This window comes from Trachemys scripta, chromosome 6 (assembly GCF_013100865.1).
Source record: "Trachemys scripta elegans isolate TJP31775 chromosome 6, CAS_Tse_1.0, whole genome shotgun sequence".
NCBI lineage: Eukaryota > Metazoa > Chordata > Testudines > Emydidae > Trachemys > Trachemys scripta.
In genome coordinates this window covers 71,723,544-71,744,958 of record NC_048303.1, presented here as the reverse complement: position 1 = coordinate 71,744,958, position 21,415 = coordinate 71,723,544, and positions in this window count along the sequence as shown.

Below are 21,415 nucleotides of genomic sequence, written 5' to 3'. Positions count from 1 at the left end.
CCTCCAGTAAAAAGGAGAGACAAAAAAAATAGGTGCTTGATCCAAGACTTCCACTGTGTGGACACATCTCACCACCCAATAAATGGAATTCCAGAAAAAGCTTTGCATCTGAAAATCCTTTACCCCAAAATACCATGGTGGAAGGCAACAGAATAACAAAAATGTAGGAACACTAATGATCTTGGAGAACCTACTTCCTTCAGAATCAGTCATCCTTGGCACTGGCCCCTGGACGAAAACAATGCGATATACTCTAAATCAAGCAAGAGCTGGGATAGCAAAGAATGGTGACAATACGACCAAGTGGAAGCTGAGGAATGACCCCAAATGTGTATGTGGAGGCCCTAGACAAACACTTGAACACTGTCTGGTGTAGTGTCACCCTGTCACTATTCTGTATTCCCAAGGAACTATTTGCAATAAGTGACAACACCAGCTCTTCGGCCATGGTTTTGGATGACAAGCTATGATGACCACCATCAGAACTGAGTGTAATATGGTTCACTGAGCTCATTCACCATCAAATTAATTTCTATGATACTTCCTTAACAATCATAGGAAAAGGAAATTATTTTCTTCTTCTGTTGCTTTTAATGATGTAACCACTTCTGCTGCTCAAGGTTTCACCCCATGTGTCATACAGTATGTCTATATCTTGTTGTCTACCCCGGACAAAGAAATATTGCATTTTCACGTAACTCCTTATAGCATCAATGGAACATTTGGGAACAAACATGTTGCCATGTGGCACGATTTGGATTTTCAGGAAATTCAGTAATAAAAACAGTCACCTTGCCCAAGGAATGAACCTTAAAGATAACTGTAGGAAGCAGGGCTGGCTCCAGGCACCAGCTTCTCAAGCAGGTGCTTGGGGCGGCCGCTCCGGAGAGGGGCAGCACGTCCAGGTATTCGGCGGCAATTCGGCGGACGGTCCCTCACTCCACCTGGGAGTGAAGGACCTCCCACCAAATTGCCACCGCAGATCGCGATCACAACTTTTATTGTTGTTGTTGTTTGTTTTGGCTGCTTGGGGCAGCCAAAACCCTGGAGCCGGCCCTGGTAGGAAGATCAGATAAGCCAGTAGACTGTACATTACACAGAATTAGCTGTAAACTCCATCAGTTCTGGGCAGACACATTTTTTTTAGCAAAAGCCTAATACTCACAAGAAGAGTGTGATGAGGCTGGGCTTACCAGTGGTGCGCCTAGTGATTAGGTCACTGGGTCCCAGCTCCTTTGTCTCCAGCAGCCCTCACCATTCTAACACTATAGTGGTACCCCTTTCAGTAAGAAGTGATTCATCCCTGCAGCCAACTCACAAACTGAGTTTGCCCCATTATGGGGTAACAGAGTCCAACAAAATATATACATTACAATATCCCCACAAAAGGAAGGGCCTTCATCCCCCACTCCAGGCCCTGTCTCAGGGTTTACAGGGTCACACCCTTGTCTCAAGGTTTACAATGTCTCTAACCCCCCTTAACTGTGGGGTGTGTGGGAAAAGGGTTTGCTCCCTTCACAAGATGGTGGTAGTTACAGGAGCCCCATCCCTCCCTCTCCACTAGGCTCTGACCCAGGGCACTACACGAGACAGCAATAGCAAACACCCCAGAATGCTTCAGTGCTGCCTCCCTGGGCCACTTCCTATTGCTTATCTTCACAGTCCAGGGTGTGGTTAAAAGCTTTGCAAATGACACACCAGACATTAGAGCAAAGGGTTCCCTAGTCTTAGGGAAAGGCTAGTCCCTCCTTTAGGGCCCAAGGTAGCTGCTGCTTGCAGACCCAGGAGTGCTGCTGTACCCTTATTTAGGAGCACCTCTCCTATCTGCCCCCTTCTGAGATGTCTGGCTCTCTTTTAAGCTTCCCCTCCAGCTGCAGCTGGCTCTGTGGCAGGGCAGAGCCCCCTGGGCCCAGAACGGTTTCTTACCCCTTTCAGTCACAGTATGGGGTATATATATATATATTACACACACACACACACACACACACACACATCACAGAGAGAAAGAATAGGTCATGATTAGGCACATATTTGAAAGCATGATATTCAAAATATGGTTATGAAATAAACACTAAATGTATAAATTGTTTGCATATCTACTTTCATTTGTTGAATACTTTTTGCACTTATACATCCTGGGTAGCAAAATTAATGATTGTATATGTGAAACATTTCTGTAGTATGTGAAATCAAAGCTATAGTATTTTCACAGATTACATCAATGCTGATCTAATCCTGTGGTCCTTGGTGAAACAAAACTCCCATTGACATCAGTGGGACTGCAAGATCTGGTCCATATTGATTATACTTGATATAATAAACCTCTGTGATTATATAATATGACTGGCAGTTGTCATGTCAATTCCAGTCTTCAGATTCCCCTAGTTTGATAAATACTGTATAGTCATACCCCAAGGACAACAGTTCTTATATTGGTAGATTAACTGAATGAATGGCATCCCTTTTATTTTACTAAATGTGAGACATACATAAAAGTACCTCTGATGTCCATAAAAAGACAACAGAAATGTTCCTTTTCTTTCTAGTATCATAAGAATGGCCTTACTGGATCAACATTCATCAAGCCCACTACCCTGTCTTCTGACAGTGGTGAGCGCGAGATGCTTCAGAGGGAATGAACAGAACAGGGTAATTTTAAGTGATCCGCCCCCATCTCCAGTCCCAGCTTCTGGCAGTTGGAGGTTTAGGGGCAGATTAAGTTGCATCTCAGACCATCTTTTCTAGTAGCCATTGATGGATCCATCATCCATGAACTTAATTTTTTTTTTTAACCCAGTTATACTTTTGGTCTTCATAACATCCCCTGGCAACAAGTTCCACAGGGTATGCATTGTGTGAAGATGTACTTCCTTATGTTTGTTTTAAACCTGCTGCATATTAATTTCAATCAGGTGATCCCTGGTTCTTGTGTTATATGAAGGGGTAAACACCACTTACTTATTCATTTTTCCAACACAATTCGTGATTTTATACTCCTCTATCACATCCCCCAGTTGTCTCTTTTCTAAGCTGAACAGTCCCAGTCTTTTTAATCTCTCCTCATATGCAAGTTGTTTCAGACCCCTAATCATTTTCAATGCCCTTCTCTGCACCTTTTCCAAGTCTAATATGTATCTTTTTTGAGGCGGGGTGACCAGACCTGCATGCAGTATTTAAGGTATGGTTGTATCATGGATTTATATAGCACAGTGCTGCCCCAACTTTTCCTGCCCCCTGCCCTATCAGTAATGGAATCTCTCCGCATGCCATCTCCATTACTGCACAGTTGGCTCAGCAGAGGAGCTAGGGCTGCAGGCTGAGCTGGGGACAGAACTGGGGTTGGAATCGGAGAGGGAACAAGGACAGAACTGACCTGGAGGTTGAGCAGGGGACAGAGCGGAGCTGGGCTAGGGCTAGGAGCATGGCCAGGGGCCCAGGAGCAGAGCAGCAGCTGAGGGCAGAGCAGGGCTGGGGAATTCTCCCTCCTTGCCCCGGTGGGCACTTGCCTGGGCCTTGCCGCACGCGCGCGCACACACACACACACACACGTACGTTCCTCTGCACCCCCCCTATGGGGACATGCCCCACAGTTTGGGGATCACTGATACAGAAACAATGATATTTTCTGTTTTATTATCTATCCCTTTTCCAACGTTTCCAACAGTCTGTTTGCATTATTGATTGCCACTGCATATCGAGCAGATGTTTTCAGAGAACTATGCATGATGACACCAAGATTTCTTTCGTGAGTGGTAACAGCTAGTTCAGACTCCATCATTTTGTATGCATAGTTGGGATTATGTTTTCCAACGTTCATTACTTTATATTTATCAACACTGGATTTCATCTGCCATGATGCAGAACCTGAGAAATGCAAAATTAAATTCAAATGCATCAGGGAGGGTTAGGTTTGTTAGAGTTGTATATTTTGAATTTAGTTGCATTTGTTGTCCTATAAACCAAAATAAACATTTGTAAACTGCCTCTCTCTGGACTAACCTCACTGAAATAGAAATAGAATAATAGACTGGAAGGGACCTTGAGAGTCATCTAGTCCCGTCCCCTACATTCATGGCAGGATTAAGTATTATCTAGACCATCCCTGACCGATGATGGTTCCACAGATTAATCTCTGGTGAATTTATTTGTCATCATGCTTCTGATGCAACAGAAAGAAAGCCTTTTGCTTTGTTGATTTCTTACTTTTCAACAGGAGGAGAGCAGTGAGTTCTTCTGCTCTCCTAAGATGCATTAAAATGGAGGCAACCATGCAGAAAAGGAAGAGAACACAAAAATACTATTAAAATATAGTTCAACATAATTTCAATAACTGTTGTACTAACATCATGACCAAGTTCAGAGAACAATACTATAAATTGGAACAAAAACATTACTAAGAGTCTTTTCTGAGAACTCAGTAGGAGGTTCTGATAGATAATCAGTCTTCCATTGTGTTTTACTGCAATAGTCTAAAAGGAAAAGGTGAGGTAAAAGTGTCTGCTAGTTTAAATCTAAATGACAAATTTAAGTACACTGATCTTGTAATACTCACACAGGCTTGACAGGCAGTATTTACAACACAAAGCTGAAAGCATCTACTTTCCACATCCAATGCTCCATATTGCTTCTTAATACAGAAGAATGCATTCTCCCATGTCTTGCAAAATCAGCTATTAGCCTTCAGGTTGGAGGAGCCTGGTGGCATTGTGCTATTATCTTTGCAGCTAATTCTATTCTCAAAATCCTAACATACTCATGAATATCTGAAGTCAGTGCTGTGGAAGAGACATATAAAAATCACATATCTTTTCCCTGACAAAATGCATGGCTTCTAGAGGGCTTTGGGGATAGTGTATACTCAAGTGCCCAATAAGTTCTTGTTAGAAAATTGTGTGGAAAAATACCTTACGCTTAAAAACATTTAGTGACATGTTGGGTCCAACTGGACACTCACACCAGTGTAAATCAGGAGTAGAAAAATTAAGCTAGTGTGAGAAGAGAATCAGGCTCAAGACTTTTGCATTCTGACTTGGTTATGGTTATGATAAACAAAAATATTTTAAGTGGAAAGACAAAATCATCCAAAGCTCAGATTCAGACCCATTTCTCTGCAAGTGTATGAGCCACTGATACAAGGAGTTTTATTGAAAGTACTGTAAGATGAAGATGTAAATTAGCTTCGTAAAATTGTGAGTGGTTTAAAAGCATCTGAACTGTTTCTCGCCTGAATTTTTCTTGTCTCATAAAAGTTGTTTTCATATTTATAACCAATTTGAAATTTCCTGTAGCAAATAGTCAAAATTAGACTGGTGGATCACATGGAGAAACAGTGAGAGATTATCAGGTATTAAAACACATGATCTTCAATTGCCAATAACCGGACCAACAGCTTGCATGCCAGATGCCAAAGAGTTTGCTTCCTTATTCCCAGACACGTGTGACATTTTAGTGTGGAGGATAACAGCTTTTCCTTTTGTGCCCAAATTCAAAGATAAGATAGTTCAAGAATAAGGTATACAAGACATGCAGGAAAGGGTAATAATGAGCTTTAAGTAGAAGCTAAATAATGACTTCCTACCCTCAGGATCTCGGATCATCCTTACACCTTAAGATTCCTGATGCAAGGTGTCATGTTATTTTTCCATAATGCCTGTGGAGTTATCTTGTATTATTACTCCAAACACAGCAAGCAAGTGGGATCTAGAATATTCAGTTTTCCCTAGGATTTCCAGGTCCATATTTAGAAAAAGCAACAATTTCCCCAGATCATTATTTATTAGCTTTCAATGCATTTTTAATAAATGTTTGTGCTAGGCAGCATTCTATAGTGGTTCAATATTTTCCATTACCAAAAGTTAATTCTATCTGGTTTGTACCTCAGTAATGTGTGCTAATTGACAATGCAGAGTCATGGATCAGCAGAAAGAACTGTAAATTAATTTTAAAAAAATGCATCATGGGGATAGTCACTTAATGATATTAAAATTCATTTTCAGCTATGTTCAATGTTATCTCCATAATTACAAAGTAATATTTTTGGAAAGTAAGTTGCTTTTTAACATTATGGTCTGTTAAGTTGATAATGCTCTGTGAATCTGGATGGTAAGTGGCTTATTTAATGGTGCAGTGAACTGATTACTTTTGAAAGCTTAAGGTTGACCTAAAATTAATCACATTGGAATAACTGCTATATTACAAATCCATCATTACTAATTAAAATAATGTATTTTCTTTACTTGAGCATTTGCTATTATTGGCAGGAATTTTGTTCATTTCATTTTTGGATGGTTGAAATTTATTTTTACTAAGTCCCCTTGAGGCGGATTTAAAAAAAAATATTCTGTGGATTTTTTTTCAAATCCTGTTTTATTTGTGTCCCTCCACCTTCATTACTTTTCCTTCATAACAAGAAAAAACAAAGCTGAAATACCCTGCATGTTCTCCAGCTAACCACTTCTTAAGACAAGGATGTACTAGACATTATCTCAGGCCTCCATCTTTCAACAAGATGGGCAAACATCAGCTGGCTTTTACTTCCACCTGGAATCCTATTTTCTTGGTGCATCCCTCCACAGGCCCTGGGCCTTAACTTGTCCATGAGAGAATTCTGATAGAGTTTAGACTTGACTGGGAGTTGATGTTTAAATAACATTTACTGGGGACATGAAGCACTTGCTTCTGAAATGACATTAGCAAACAATCATCAATTTGCACTAAGGTGACCAGATGTCCCAATTTTATAGGGACAGTCCTGATATTCGTTGTTTTTTTTTTTTTTTAAATATAGGCGCCCATTACCCCCCTACCCGCGTCCCGATTTTTCACTCTCTCTCTGGGGTAGGCAAACTTTTTGGCCTGAGGGTCACATCGGGTTTCTGAAATTGTATGCAGGGCCAGTTAGGGGAGGCTGTGCCTCCCCAAACAGCCAAGCTTGGCCCCCCACTGCTTCTTGCCCCGATGGCCCCCCAGAACTCCTGCCCCCCTCCTTCCTGACTGCCCCCCCCAGGACCCCTGCCCTCATTCAACCCCCCGTTCCCCGCCCTCTGACCGCCCTGCCCCCTATCCACATCCCTGCCCGCCACCCCAAACTCCCCTGCCCTCTATCCTCTGTGATTCAGCATCAGAGTGTAAAACAGACGTCTTAATATGTGCACTTCCAATTGTGGTACAGGTTGAACCTCTCTAGTCCCGCACCCTTGGGACCTGACCAGTGCCGAACCAGAGAATTTTCCGAACCACGGAAAGTCAATGCAGATGCCAGCGGGTCTCCATAGGTGCGGGAAGTACGGGTTCAGGGGGTGCTACAGCACCCCCAGGCTTTGCACCCAGCATGGCCCCTCACCCAGGGTCCCAGCCGCCGGCCCCAGGTCCTTCCCCTCCCTCCTGGAGCTTGAACGCCACCAATTAGCTGTTCGCAGTGCTCCAGAAGCACTGGGAGGGAGGAGAAGTTGGTAAGCACGGGGCTACCAGCGTGCGAGAGGTGGGGGAGCTTGGCCCCAGTGGATGCTCTGCACCCATTAATTTTTCCCCATGGGTGCTCCAGCCCTGGAGCACCCATGGGGTCGGCACCTATGCCAGACCATGGATGTTGCTGGAACAGGGAGTGCCGGATTAGAAAGGTTCAACCTGTATTTGTAAAGTTTACTCAGCCCACTGGAGCCTGATAGGGAAGAAGGCTCAAATGGCACTTATGAGCACTGAGTCTGGTTAGTCATCTGGAAACTTCTAGTTCATACTGGGCATGCTCAACAACTTCAGAGGTATTAACATAGTTACTTTCATAATTACTTGATACCTGCCCTGATATTTCGCTAATTTAATTACACTCCATTTGCCCTTGTACACGTCTTTTAAAGTGAGTATACTGTATATCATCTTTATATAGTGTGCAAATTATAAAAGAGAAATCTTTCTAGTTTGACTATTTATGACTCAGTTAAATTCATTTTTCAGTGTGTCCCTTCATTATTATCTGAGGGATGATGAGCTAGATTCTCCATTACTAGACTTTTCTATCACCTAGAAGCTGTTTTCCCAAAGATGAGAAAGGAATATGCTGAGGAGGACTTCACAAACTGCTTCATTTCAATCCAGGAAATAACATGCCCAAAGGGTTTATTTCAATGAGAGAATAAATTTTGTCCGGAGGTTCATGAATTATCATCATTAGGATCCTATTCTCCCTCCTGTTGATTTCTGGGTATGACCCTGGTCATGCAGCTCAAGCAGTTTGCATACCACAGTAAAATGACTTATAGATTAAAGAGTAAATTCTGGACACCTGTGTATAATGGATGCCTGGGATTCGAGAGCTATACACAGGGAAACTCTGTGGAGATCCAGGATGCTGGGACGATCCCCATGGCTCCCTCCAATCAAGGACATATAGCATATGTGCAGTTGTTTCACAACAGCTACTACAGACAAGCCCCCACATCTTATCCCAGAGTTCACCAGCAGTTCTCATATTCCCAATCCTTCAATCAACTGTCTCTCATTTCCGCTCTGTGCTGCAGAGGTGTGTGAAGCCATCATGATGTACCCTCCCATGTAATTGATCTACAGAGGTTTCACTGCTTTTGGGACATTTAGCAACGATGAAAGAGTTTCAGGATTTAGCCTTAAATAGAGCAAACTTTGCCAACTATCACTTTTCAGGCATGAAAATCTACATTATAATTCCTAGTTGGGTGCATTGTCTCCCTTCCTTACAGCTATTCCCAGTGGGGGTAGGGGGAAAGGAGTGCATTACACTATGATAGCATGTTATGTTGGTTGCCAAAAAGCTAATGACTTTCCAGTTTTTAATAGATATTAGTAATTAGCAATTTTATGACTCTTGTCTGAATTAAACTATAGATGTAAGAATAGAGTTAATAAACATTAAAAAAACAAAATAAAATATAGAAAAGACTAACAAAGAAAAACACAAACAAAACTGTAGTTTATTCTCTAAAGTTGTTATTTTGCCATTTCTAAGGAACAGATCTGGTATCATGCACAAAGAACAAATACATGTGCGTTGCATGGCAGACCTTTATGTAATTCACAGGAGTTTTTACACCCCAGATGGAAATAGGCTAGGAGGAGCCAAGGAATCTATTTTACCTGGATAGGATAGCCCAATACCTAGTACAGAAGGGCTTCCATCCCCTCTTACTGTACACAAGTGCAACATCCCTTTTACTTAAGCACGCCCTTTCCCAGAACTCCAACCTTTGTAGGAACTCTGGGTTACAGTTTACCTCTCCAGGGGCATGAGATAGCTGAAGCACATAACACAGAGACTTTGCAAAAGTTTCTAAAACCAATCATTCTTTACTTTAGACTCCACAAGAAATATAGAGCTCTAGACAAACTAATAACACTTATTTGCCATTCTGTGCATCAGTTTCCTCACCACTCTGGCATATTCTCCAGAGTTCGGGTCAGTTTTCTTTCAGGATTCCAAGCCCCCTCTCCACACACCTTTTTTCATGGCTTCTCCTCTAGAAAATGGAGTCTTCCCTCTCCCCTCCAGCCAGCTTCCTCTGCTAGTCCCACATGACCCCTCAATTATAAACACACCCCTTTCTGTTCCACTCTCTCAAAAATGGTCAGTGAGAGATCTTCCTTTCATAACCTCCAGATCTCTTGGTTAGGTGACTCCTGATCAGGCTTGTCAGATTTTAAAAGTCCCCCACCAGGTGATCCATTGCTTAGTTACTAACCTACCTGGGTGGACTGGTTGTCTTGGTCTAGCCACCTTCTTTATCCAAGGGTGTTTCCATTTGATTAGAAGACTATCAAGGTTTAATGAGCTTCCATTTTTCCTTGTGTCACAGCCTCTTGGAATTTCATCCCAAAATGGAGGTCAAAAGACAGTCAAGAAGATACAGACCAGCCCCACATTCAAAATGGGGTTTGATGTTTGACAAAGATACATTCACAGAGTTCATAATCTGAAACTGGATTTATGAAACTATACAGATTCCACAAGTCATCACAACTACTAACCCTGTATTTAAGCATCTTAATAAGTGTCCTGAATTTCAAGAGGGCTGAACAGAGCTGGGTGAATAATTGATTTTTCTGTTCAGCCAGCAAACTGAAAAAAATATTCAGTTTGGTTTGAAAATTGTCAGCAAATCAGAAAAGTCCTTTTCAGGTTGTATGAAATCTTTATTCTAGTCAGCTTCAGCAAGCTGACACGTATGTACGTAAAAAGAACAGGAGTACTTGTGGCACCTTAGAGACTAACAAATTTATTAGAGCATAAGCTTTCGTGGGCTACAGCCCACTTCTTTGGATGCATATAGAGTGGAACATATATTGAGGAGATATATATACACACATACAGAGAGCGTGAACAGGTGGGAGTTGTCTTACCAACTCTGAGAGGCCAATTAAGTAAGAGAAAAAAACTTTTGAAGTGATAATCAAAATAGCCCAGTACAGACAGTTTGATAAGAAGTGTGAGAATACTTACAAGGGGAGATAGATTCAATGTTTGTAATGGCTCAGCCATTCCCAGTCCTTATTCAATCCTGAGTTGATTGTATCTAGTTTGCATATCAATTCCAGCTCAGCAGTCTCTCGTTGGAGTCTGTTTTTGAAGTTTTTCTGTTGTAAGATAGCCACCCGCAGGTCTGTCATTGAATGGCCAGACAGGTTAAAGTGTTCTCCCACTGGTTTTTGAGTATTATGATTCCTGATGTCAGATTTGTGTCCATTAATTCTTTTGCGGAGAGACTGTCCGGTTTGGCCAATGTACATGGCAGAGGGGCATTGCTGGCACATGATGGCATATATCACATTGGTAGATGTGTAGATGAACGAGCCCCTGATGGTATGGCTGATGTGATTAGGTCCTATGATGATGTCACTTGAATAGATATGTGGACAGAGTTGGCATCGGGCTTTGTTACAAGAATAGGTTCCTGGGTCACTGGTTTTGCTCAGTGATGTGTGGTTGCTGGTGAGTATTTGCTTTAGGTTGGGGGTTTATCTGTAAGCGAGGACAGGTCTGTCTCCCAAGATCTGTGAGAGTAAAGGATCATCTTTCAGGATAGGTTGTAGATCTCTGATGATGCGCTGGAGAGGTTTTAGTTGGGGGCTGAAGGTGATAGCTAGTGGTGTTCTGTTATTTTCTTTGTTGGGCCTGTCTTGTAGGAGGTGACTTCTGGGTACTCATCTGGCTCTGTCAATCTGTTTTTTTACTTCAGCGGTTGGGTATTGTAGTTTTAAGAATGCTTGATAGAACCCTTGTAAGTATTCTCACACTTCTCATCAAACTGTCTGTACTGGGCTAGCTTGATTATCACTTCAAAAGTTTTTTTCCTCTTACTTAATTGGCCTCTCAGAGTTGGTAAGACAACTCCCACCTGTTCATGCTCTCTGTATGTATGTATGTATATATATATATATATATCCTCAATATATGTTCCACTCTATATGCATCCGAAGAAGTGGGCTGTAGCCCACAAAAGCTTATGCTCTAATAAATTTGTTAGTCTCTAAGGTGCCAAAAGTACTCCTGTTCTTCTTGCGGATACAGACTAACACGGCTGCTACTCTGAAACCTGACATGTGTATGTGTATCTCTTGTCAACCTTTACACCAGTACTAAGAACACTTACCTAGCATATGGAAGAGACAGCTTTAAAGCCATACACTGGAGCAGGGATTTGAATTCAGCTCCTCTTCTCTGCCCCAAGTAAGCAATCTAACCACCAGGCTATAGGTTATTCTGAAGTGGGTTGGGCTGCTCTCAATTTCTCCTGTTGCAGCTGTTTCACTTTGTATCAACACTTAAATATTCATTGAGAATGACTCCATAGCATGGTGATTAAGGTACTTACCTGGTAGGCAGGAAATGTGGATTCAACTCCCTCCTCTGACTCAGGGAGAGAGAGAAGATTTGAAGACACACACTTTGCTGAAACTGGCCCTGAAAACATTTTTCCCAGGTGAAACTAATTGGGTCAAATTTGCAAATAGTTTTAGGTCAAATGAAATTGCATTTTCCAGTAAATAAATTATTCATCAGAAAAATGTCACCCAGTAGTTCACATACAGCTTATTGGTGCACTGCTGGGAATTCAACTCATTTCAGGTCACTTATTTAGGCTCCTGAAGGGGCTCAAGCTTTTTTTGTTTTTTAAAAAATTCTTGGCTATAGAGTCCAATGACTTGGACTTTATGACGGTAGAGTAGGTTTTTGTCAATGTCCATATTTTAAATAGCCAAGTTTGTATCTAATAACAACTGAGTTAAAAATTTAAATTGTTTCATTTTTGCTTCTCTTTTTCTGTAAGATTCAGGATTTTATTCTACTGATTTGCCTTAACATCAGTTCTGTCTCCCATTTTTCTTTTAATACCTGTGTTGATTCAATTCAACTATCCCTTGCAAAATAATATGCATTAGAGATCAAAGAAGAAATCCCATTCGGGATTGTGTTATCTTTAAAGCTGCACTCGATTTTGTTGGTGGAACTCTAAGGGAATGATTAAACTGTAAATCCCATGTTGATTAGCCTGCAGATTTAGTGTTCAGAGCAAATGAATGACATATTGGGACACTGAGCCACAAAACTGAGCAATATAATATTTTGATAGAAGCCTCTGTGATGCTCTAAAACCTGGCTATCCCATATACATTGTAATTATTATAGAAATAAAGTAGATTTCTTTCAAATAAATAAGCTAACTCACAAATGAAGGAAAAATAATAGGAACCACAAACATCCTGTGGGAATGAACAGGTAATGAGCAAAAAGATTCCATTGCTCCATCCTTCCTTCCCAGCAGTTCTGAGGCAGCTACAGTAGTACTAAAAGCAGCACCGGACAAGCACATTGATGGTAATCCCCACTCTGACTGTGGATGGCCCCAGTCCAGAGACACAAGAGAGAGAAGGCTCCAATAACTTGTGGTTTACAACTCATGCACAGCAGGGGAGGATGAGGCAGAAGTTTTCTGCTCCTATTCTGGCTCAAACAGAACCATCGGAGAGGCTGTTTCTCAGGCCATCTGTGAGAGCATCATTTTGAGATGGAGGCCTACATGTCAGGCAGTCTGCATTTTCATCCTAGAATGTGTTGTATCTGCCTAGCAATGGTTACGTGCACGTTCCCACACTCCTACCGACTGGGCCAAATTCTCTGCTGAAGTCAGTGGAGTTATGCCAGCAGAGAATCTGGCCCATTATTCCTACCATGGGCAGAAAGTACTTGCAAGATTTGGAGAGGAAACTTTATATGGGGCTGCTGTGCACTAACACTGCTCTTGCACTGTTTATGTAAAACCAATAAGCACACAGCTCCAGAATTTGGCCCACAAGTTGTAGTTCAGCAAAGCACTTTGGGGTGTGTGAAAAGTACTATATAAAACCAGTCAAGTAATGATAATTTACAACACAGGCAATTGTGTTGTCAAAATAAGGGACTATTTACTTCAGATGTGGGAGACTCAGTAGCAGCACATGAACTCCCAAAAGCAGAAATCCTGCTTTTAGGGAAAACATCTCCAGCAACACAAATGGGTAGAAGAAAACCCTTTTAAGTATACGATATAAGGAAAATTGCCTCTTTTCAGACCCCAAGCAGGAATACCTACACTGCTATTTTTAGCCCCCAGATTGTGAGCTCCACAAGCCCAAGTCAGTTGACTTGGGCTCTGAGACTCACTGCTGCAGGTTTTCTTTTTGTAGTGTAGACATACCTATAATAAGCTATTTTGCACACTCGGAATGTGGATTAGTCCTGTGGCACCTTATAGACTAACAGACGTATAGAAGCATGAGCCTTCGTGGGTGAATACCCACTTCTTCGGATGCAGTGGGTATTCACCCACGAAAGCTCATGCTCCTATACGTCTGTTAGTCTATAAGGTGCCACAGGACTCTTTGCTGCTTTTATAGATCCAGACTAACATGGCTATCCCTTTGATACAGAATGCGGATTGTGTCAGTGGGTGTTTAAACTGAAACCTGGAAACCTCAATACATCACATCAGCATCGAAGTGCTGAATCTAAGATATAACACAGAAGAGCAACTACATTATAAAGAAAAGCAACTGGGCAAATGAAAAGTTAAGCTTTAATTTTAAATGGAACAATAAGTCAACAATGCAATGCAATTCTCAACAAAACAGACAGTTCCACCAATAATAGAGCTTGATATTTAGAACTGAAATATGACAAAAGTGGAAGAATAAGAAATATGTGCAAGTTCTGAGTATCTATATACACAGAAACCAAATGTTGGTGTTAATGTCACCCACACTATTTTTTTGTAATATAGAGGGTGGACCGCATGGTGTTACTGGGTGGTTTTTCTGTACAGTTGTGAAACACCCCCCCTCATTCCTCAGTACTTCTATATAATGGCAAAGGATCCCAAGCTGCTGATCTCAGGAAAAATGTGAAGGCCTGACTGTCATCTCCACAATGCTGACTTCCCTACCTCTGGCAGTCAAGTGTGACAAAGCAAGAGCTCTAGCAACTATCATAGAATATCAGGGTTGGATGGGACCTCAGGAGGTCATCTAGGCCAACCCCCTGCTCAAAGCAGGACCAATCCCCAGACAGATTTTTACCCAAGTTCCCTAGATGGGCCCCTCAAGGATTAAACTCACAACCCTAGCTTTAGCAGGCCAATGCTCAAACCACCAAGCTATCTCTCTCCCTATAGCCTATACTGGCTACTTCTCCATGGCTACCAATTATAACGTCAAGCAGCTTTAATATCCAATCAAGTTTCTAGCTGGGAATCTAGGCGTTACAGAGAGGAACATTTCATGGCAAGTGGCTATTCCCTGGCTCCACCACTTCTTCCCTTTCATGCTATGTTTGCAATCCCATGAAGCACTGACCATAGGTGCAAGGAGTCTGGTGGCACCTTAAAGACTAACAGATTTATTTGGGCTTAAGCTTTTGTGGGTAAAAACCCACTTCTTCAGATGCATGGAGTGAAAATTACAGATGCAGGCATAAATATATGACCATAGGTGCTGGAACTAGGGATGCTGGAGATGCTGCTGCACTCCCTGGCTTGAAGTGGTTTCCATTGTATACAGGGTTTACAGTTTGGTTAAATGGCTCTCAGCACCCCCACGATAAAAACTGTTCAAGAACCCCTGGCACTGACTTTGTGGAGTGCCATTCAAGAGGTTACCAAGGGGGATCAAGGAAAGGAAAGAAAAATCAGAAGAAAAAGGACAAGGACAAGGAGACTATTTGCAAAGTTGTTTTAAGAAAGTTTGTGCATTTTCTTGGTTGGATCAGTGCCCTTCGCACATTCAAACAAGCCTCAGCTAATGATGAAAAAAGGAGAATCATTCTGATTCAGACTCTGAGCAGAACCGCCTACAAAGGGAAGAGGCCTGGCTCTCCAGCTAGGCACATAATTGTAATTTTCAGCATTTACAAAATGGACTTGGTCATCTAATTAAGCGTTTAACTGCAGTCATGGGATTTGCATGTGGAATCAATCAGTTCAGCTTTAAAAGCCCTTGGTTTGTCATGCTTGTTCCCAATCTTTGAAAAACACACACATCCTGTATGAGAAAGCAGGAGAGTGAGCTAGCACAGGGAAATAATTTGACTCACACAACGTTTCAGAGGCACTGGGAAAATATTTTTATTATTTGTAGTAAAACAAATGCAAGAGGAGGCATATCCAGAACATAAAATATACAGGCAAAGCATCAGATTTTTAAATCTTTCCTAGAGACAAGTTTCAGAGGTATAGTTTTGACAAATCATTTTTAATCTCTAAAGGGAACTTAATGGGAATTTGAAGAGTCAAACCTAATCTTGCCTCACTTGTGGTTGACTGGGTAACAGACAACACTTTCATGCTTCCTGGCAACAGGATCTTTTCACACTACCATAAGAAACACCACAGAAATGAGCCAGTCAACATCATCATATGTTATTGATCAGCTTCTAGATGCACCTCTCTTGGAAAACTAGTTATATTCATTTCCCAACAGAAACATGGCACTAGCAGAATATTTTGAAAGATCTATATGCTACTATAAATTCATTTCCCGAATATTCTGAGTGCCAAAGGCAATGCTCTCTGCTCATACACCCTCTTTCATCAATGAAGCAATACAGAAAAACACAAAACACACTCCTGAATATGTAGATTGCTTGTGACTGTAAGGTCAGTAACTGATGCAATCATAATGTGTCCTAAATCATATCACAACTTAGGCACAAGGTGTCTTGTGCCGGGCACCCAAAAACTGAGGTACCCAAAAAATCAAAGGCTACTTTGGAAAATTTTGGCCCATGAAAGGGATATGATAACTAATACATTTTAGAAAACTCAAATTATACAAAATAGCTTTTCCATAGAGAATATTTAGAATTCTATTTTCTTTGGAGATGTGGTTGAGGGTGCTAATTATCAAAACCCCAGAAACCCTATGGCATTTAAATAGGAAGGAAGTTTGGATTTATCTACTCATATAAATAAAACGTGTATGACTAACGCTGGCACTGCTCCTGTATTTCACTATAATTGTTGTGGAATGACTTTCCAAAAGAGATTTGGATGCATCTGATGTGAGTAATTTCCATCTGAAATGTGTAGGAGAAATTATTAGGTGATTTAGACAGAGATTCAATTTCAGTCATGGATTGTATTTGTGTAGCGCTGTATAATAATAATGTAGAATAAGACTGTCATTCAGAAGCTTGACCACCAGGATGCAAACTAAAGATGATGATGCATCTCAATCAAATTCCCTAGCACAAGCCTAAAAATAAAGAATGCCATAGATATTAGATTCGTTACAGTGATCACAAACTAATATGATGATAATGATCACAGAGTATAGCAATTGAAAGAATCACAAATGAATATATGTTTAGTGAGGGGAACTGATAAACTTCATTTTTTAAAATCCATGAGCAGAGAATTGAGGATCCTTTTACTCATGCATAATGAATGCGTAAGCTATTCTAATGGCTTACCCAAGCAAATATGAGAAAAAGCTATCTTAGTTCAAGGACAGGGCATTCACCTATAGAGCCTAGATGTGGAAGTTCCAGTTTCATTAGTGACTTTGCCCTGAGAATGTATTAATTATCAGGATATGAAATAACTAAATCTAGGTGACCTAGGTGAGGGCTCTGTCTGTAGATCACGTTTTTAATATCTTAAATGTGTCCACATACTACTGATGTGCATATATTTTACAAATAAAACCTAAAATCACAAATTGAGATTATATATTTCTCTTTTTCCACTGTTGGAAATGACTTTTGGGGAACCAAATAGTTTATCCTAGATCTTCCAGAGGTGTACTAATATTGATTGTGAACCTCTTATTCACACTGATGAGCAGTTATTCACATGAGTAGTCCCACTGAAGTCAAATTTTCATCTAAAAGGGCAGAACAAGATACTTAAGGATCTCGACATAAAAATATGTTTTAAAATATACACACTCCTGCAAGTAACTGTTCACCAGCAGAAGAGGGTCACAGGATAATCCATAATGAGTAATTCAAATACTGTAAATAAGAACTGTTGCAAGAATCATCTATCTGTCTGAACTTTCTATTTTTATGTCTTACTATGAGAAAATCGATAATATCTAGCTCTGCCCTGTTAGGTACCCATTTGATGAAAGAATCCTTATTCTAAACCATCATATTTGAAGTACGCTCTCCTTTTGAGACATTTAGTGTTGTGAACTCCCTATAGAGATAAGACAATGTGGTAATGGTTGCCTAAATTTCTCCAATTAGGAACAAAACAACAAAATTTCTAAATTCTCTGTGAAAGGGAAAGCCCTTCGGTCCCCAGCTGAGGGGCAGGCTACAAGGAGGGCTGTATCAGCCTGAAAGTCCTCGGGTCCCTAGCCCCTGGAAACCTTGGGGTATGCAGCCCCAAAGCAGTCTGCATGATGGACTATCCTGGAACTGCAGACCTTTGAAACCTGGGCTCCCAATCAGTCCATTGGGTGGACTGCCAAGGAGCCGGGCAGGCAAGATGGCAGGAAATCAGTAGCCCCCTGCCTGGATTCTGGAGGACATTAATTGAAATCAAACTGTTTCTGTGAAACATTTAGATTTTGACCAATTGGTAAATTCTGACAAACTGTTTCACTAAAATGTTTCTGACCAGCTCTACTCCTAAATCACATAGAATATGTCCACACTGCAATAAAATACCCACAGATGGCAGAGGTAAGCTGATGCGGGTTTGCAGGGCTCAGGCTGCAGGACTATAAAATTGCAGTGTAGACATGAGAGCTCGGACTGGAAGCCAGGCTCTTGGACCCTCTCCCCTCATGGGGGTGTCAGAGCCAGGGCTCCATCCTGAGTCCAAACATCTACATTGCAATTTTATAGCCCTGCGGCCTAAGCCCTGCAAGCCCACATCAGCTGCCCAGCTGTGGTGGTTTTATTGCAGTGTAGACATCCCTATAGGTGCTTTTGAAAATTCCATTCCATCTCTCAGTAAAAACAGTGAAGATATTTACTAAAGAAAGGGTTGGTTTTTAAACATATATGATTACAGCATCCAAATGTTCTCAAGCAAGGTTTATTGTTTTCAAATTTGGGGGGTGGGGGTGGGGGGGCGGTGAGTTGTTCCTGGCTTGAAATTCATATGCCAAGTTTTAGCCTGGAGCAAGGGTTTATGGCCAAGTTGTAAATCCTTGGAAAAAGAGGGGTCTGGATAGGGAAAAACAACTCTACCACAATAATGGCACAAAGAGACTCCCTGGTGTATTTAGTATACTATTAGTGAACATCTGGAAGTGATGTGTTTACTGCTGGAAATTGTGAAACCATAAGGCTAAAACGCTAAATTAACATAGCAGTGATTCAACCCCTGCTAAAGGACAGCATGTTGGAGGACGTAGAATCAAATACTACAGTAATGAGGATTGCCACAGATACTTCTCATTAAAAGTGGAACTTTTGCTTGGAACAAAATGGCTTTTAGTTGGAACAATTAGATATAACTATTAACTCAGTCTAATTACCCAGGTTGAACAGGCTAAAATATAAACTTGTCAGATTCAGCTCACGTATCTCTTATTGATTACAAATAACGTTTAGCTGGATTTCTCTTACTGGATGTATACATATTAGCTTTTGTTGTACTATGCAAATAATGAACAGATGTTATTTATTGTGGATAAACAAATCTATTATTAATTGAAGAAGGTCACTGTTACAGTTCTCAAGCTGCTGACGGGCACCTCCCACTGTCTGGACACTGAAAAATCCTTAGAGTGCCACCGTCTGCCTAAGCAGGGGTTTCTGTGATACAAAATTGAATCAAATGGCCCAACTGAATTTGAAGGGCTTGGGGCTCTTGGCTCCCATTCTGCTAGTCCCTTCAGTATAGCTGCACATTCTCTAACCCCAAATGCGGTGGAGGCTAGCAGTACCAACTGCCTAATGGCTCACCTTGGGGCTTGCCAAACATATCCTACCTAGCTGGTATACCAGTCTGTTGTCTCCAGGTAGGACTCGGGGATGGCATGGGAGAGATCAGTGAATGAACTTCCTGAAGGCAGTTCCCCTGAAGGCTTCCAGGGTCTCTACCCTGATTATCCTACCCCTGCGTTAGGGTAGCTTTGAACTGCTCTGAGGCTGGTGTCTTTGGGCCTATAAGAACTTGGGTTAAGTTAGTTCTCAAAATACTCTCATGTGATGACAACTGGCCCTGAACAGTATGGCCTTAGAATTGGGAAGACACTAAATTGCCTTAAAAACAACCTTCCCTTTGAGATGTGCTGAGTTTTGGTTGAAGTTGGGGGATGGGGCCAAAATGTTTAATTATAATAGAGATAAGCCAGAACCACACAGTTTGGGGGTGTGGAATTTGATGTTTTGGTTTGGTTCCATCTCTATATTACACTCCCTGAATGAAGAGTTTGCTGGAAGAGTCTCATTAACCATGCTAGTCATCTCAGGGATGAACACTGCATTCTGTGGTTTGACATTTTCCTGCACAGTTTTTTGAAATCTCCAAGTTGGTTCCTGTCAGAAGTGTAGTAAGAAATACAAGCGAGTGAACATTTTTGGATTACAGGTCATGTAAAATAGATCAGAATAATGTTTTCAGTTCTGCTTTCTATGGTAGCAGGGTCTCTTTGGGTGTTATGTTCTTATAAAACATTTAGAGGTACATGAGTGTGTTGAGGTTTTACATGCGAATATCTTTGTGAGTGATCTATCAAGTGAGATACAAATAAAATTGGGTAAATGATTCAGAATAAATTAATTTAGCAATGCACCTCTGCAATTCACAAAAAATAATTTTAGCAATGCATACACTGGTCTAGACTGCACAGGCTTCTCAAATCCTACTCCACTTAGTGTAGCGAAACAACATCAGTTCTGTTCCTGGGGAGACACCTTCACCCACAGAGAAGGGGGCTGGACTTTGCTTTTTATGAATTCATAGGGCCTAATTCTCTTCCCATTTACACCAGTTTTGCACTGATGTAACTTCATTGACTTCAAAGGAGCAACTCCTGGTTTATACCATTTTAAGTGAGAGTGAATCAGGTCAATAGATTTTAGTGCCAAAATGGATTACTTTAATCATCTAGCCTGACATCATGCATAATATAAGCCAGGGGATTTCACCCAGTAATTCTAGCAGTGGAAGGAATTATTCTTTGCTCTTATGCAAGCAAACACCATGGAGCTCAGTCACTGCTGGTTTTAAAAGAGCATCTCTTTTAGAAAGATATCCAATATTGATTTAGGGACTTCAAGTGACAGTGGACTTATCACTTGCCTTGGTAAACTGGGTGGTGGGGTTATCCCACAGCTGGTTAAGTAGATCATGAATCCCAAACTCTGTGCCTAAGAAAACCCCACTTGCCTCTGATTAGACCCAAATGCCTTGGTTCCCTTCCACAGTCTTTGAGAAGGCAGGAATTAACCCCATAAACAAGTGTTACACTCAGCAATGACATAACACTTTCATCTGAGCAGAGACAAACATCAACTAGCATCAGGGATGATTTGGGGGGTAGACAGCCTTCGGTACTCACACACAGACCCACCCCAGCAATAGTACAATGAACCCAGTGCCTGACTTGTATATATACAGATTAGTATTCTCTAAACCAGAGGTGGGAAAACTACGGCCCATGGGCCACATCCAGCCCGCGGGACCCTCCTGCCTGGCCCCTGAGTTCCTGGCACGGGAGGCTAGCCCCTGGCCCCTCCCCCACTGTTCCCCCTTCCCCGCAGCCTCAGCTCACTGTGCTGCCTGCGCAGTGCTCTCAGTGGTGGAGCTGTGAGCTTCTGGGGCAGCGCAGCTGCGGAGCCCAGCCTGACCCAGTGCTCTTTGTTGCACAGTGGTGACGGGCTGGCTGTCTCCAGCTGGGCGATGCGGCGGTAGCGCCGCCAGCCACCGATGCTCCAGGCAGTGTGGTAAGG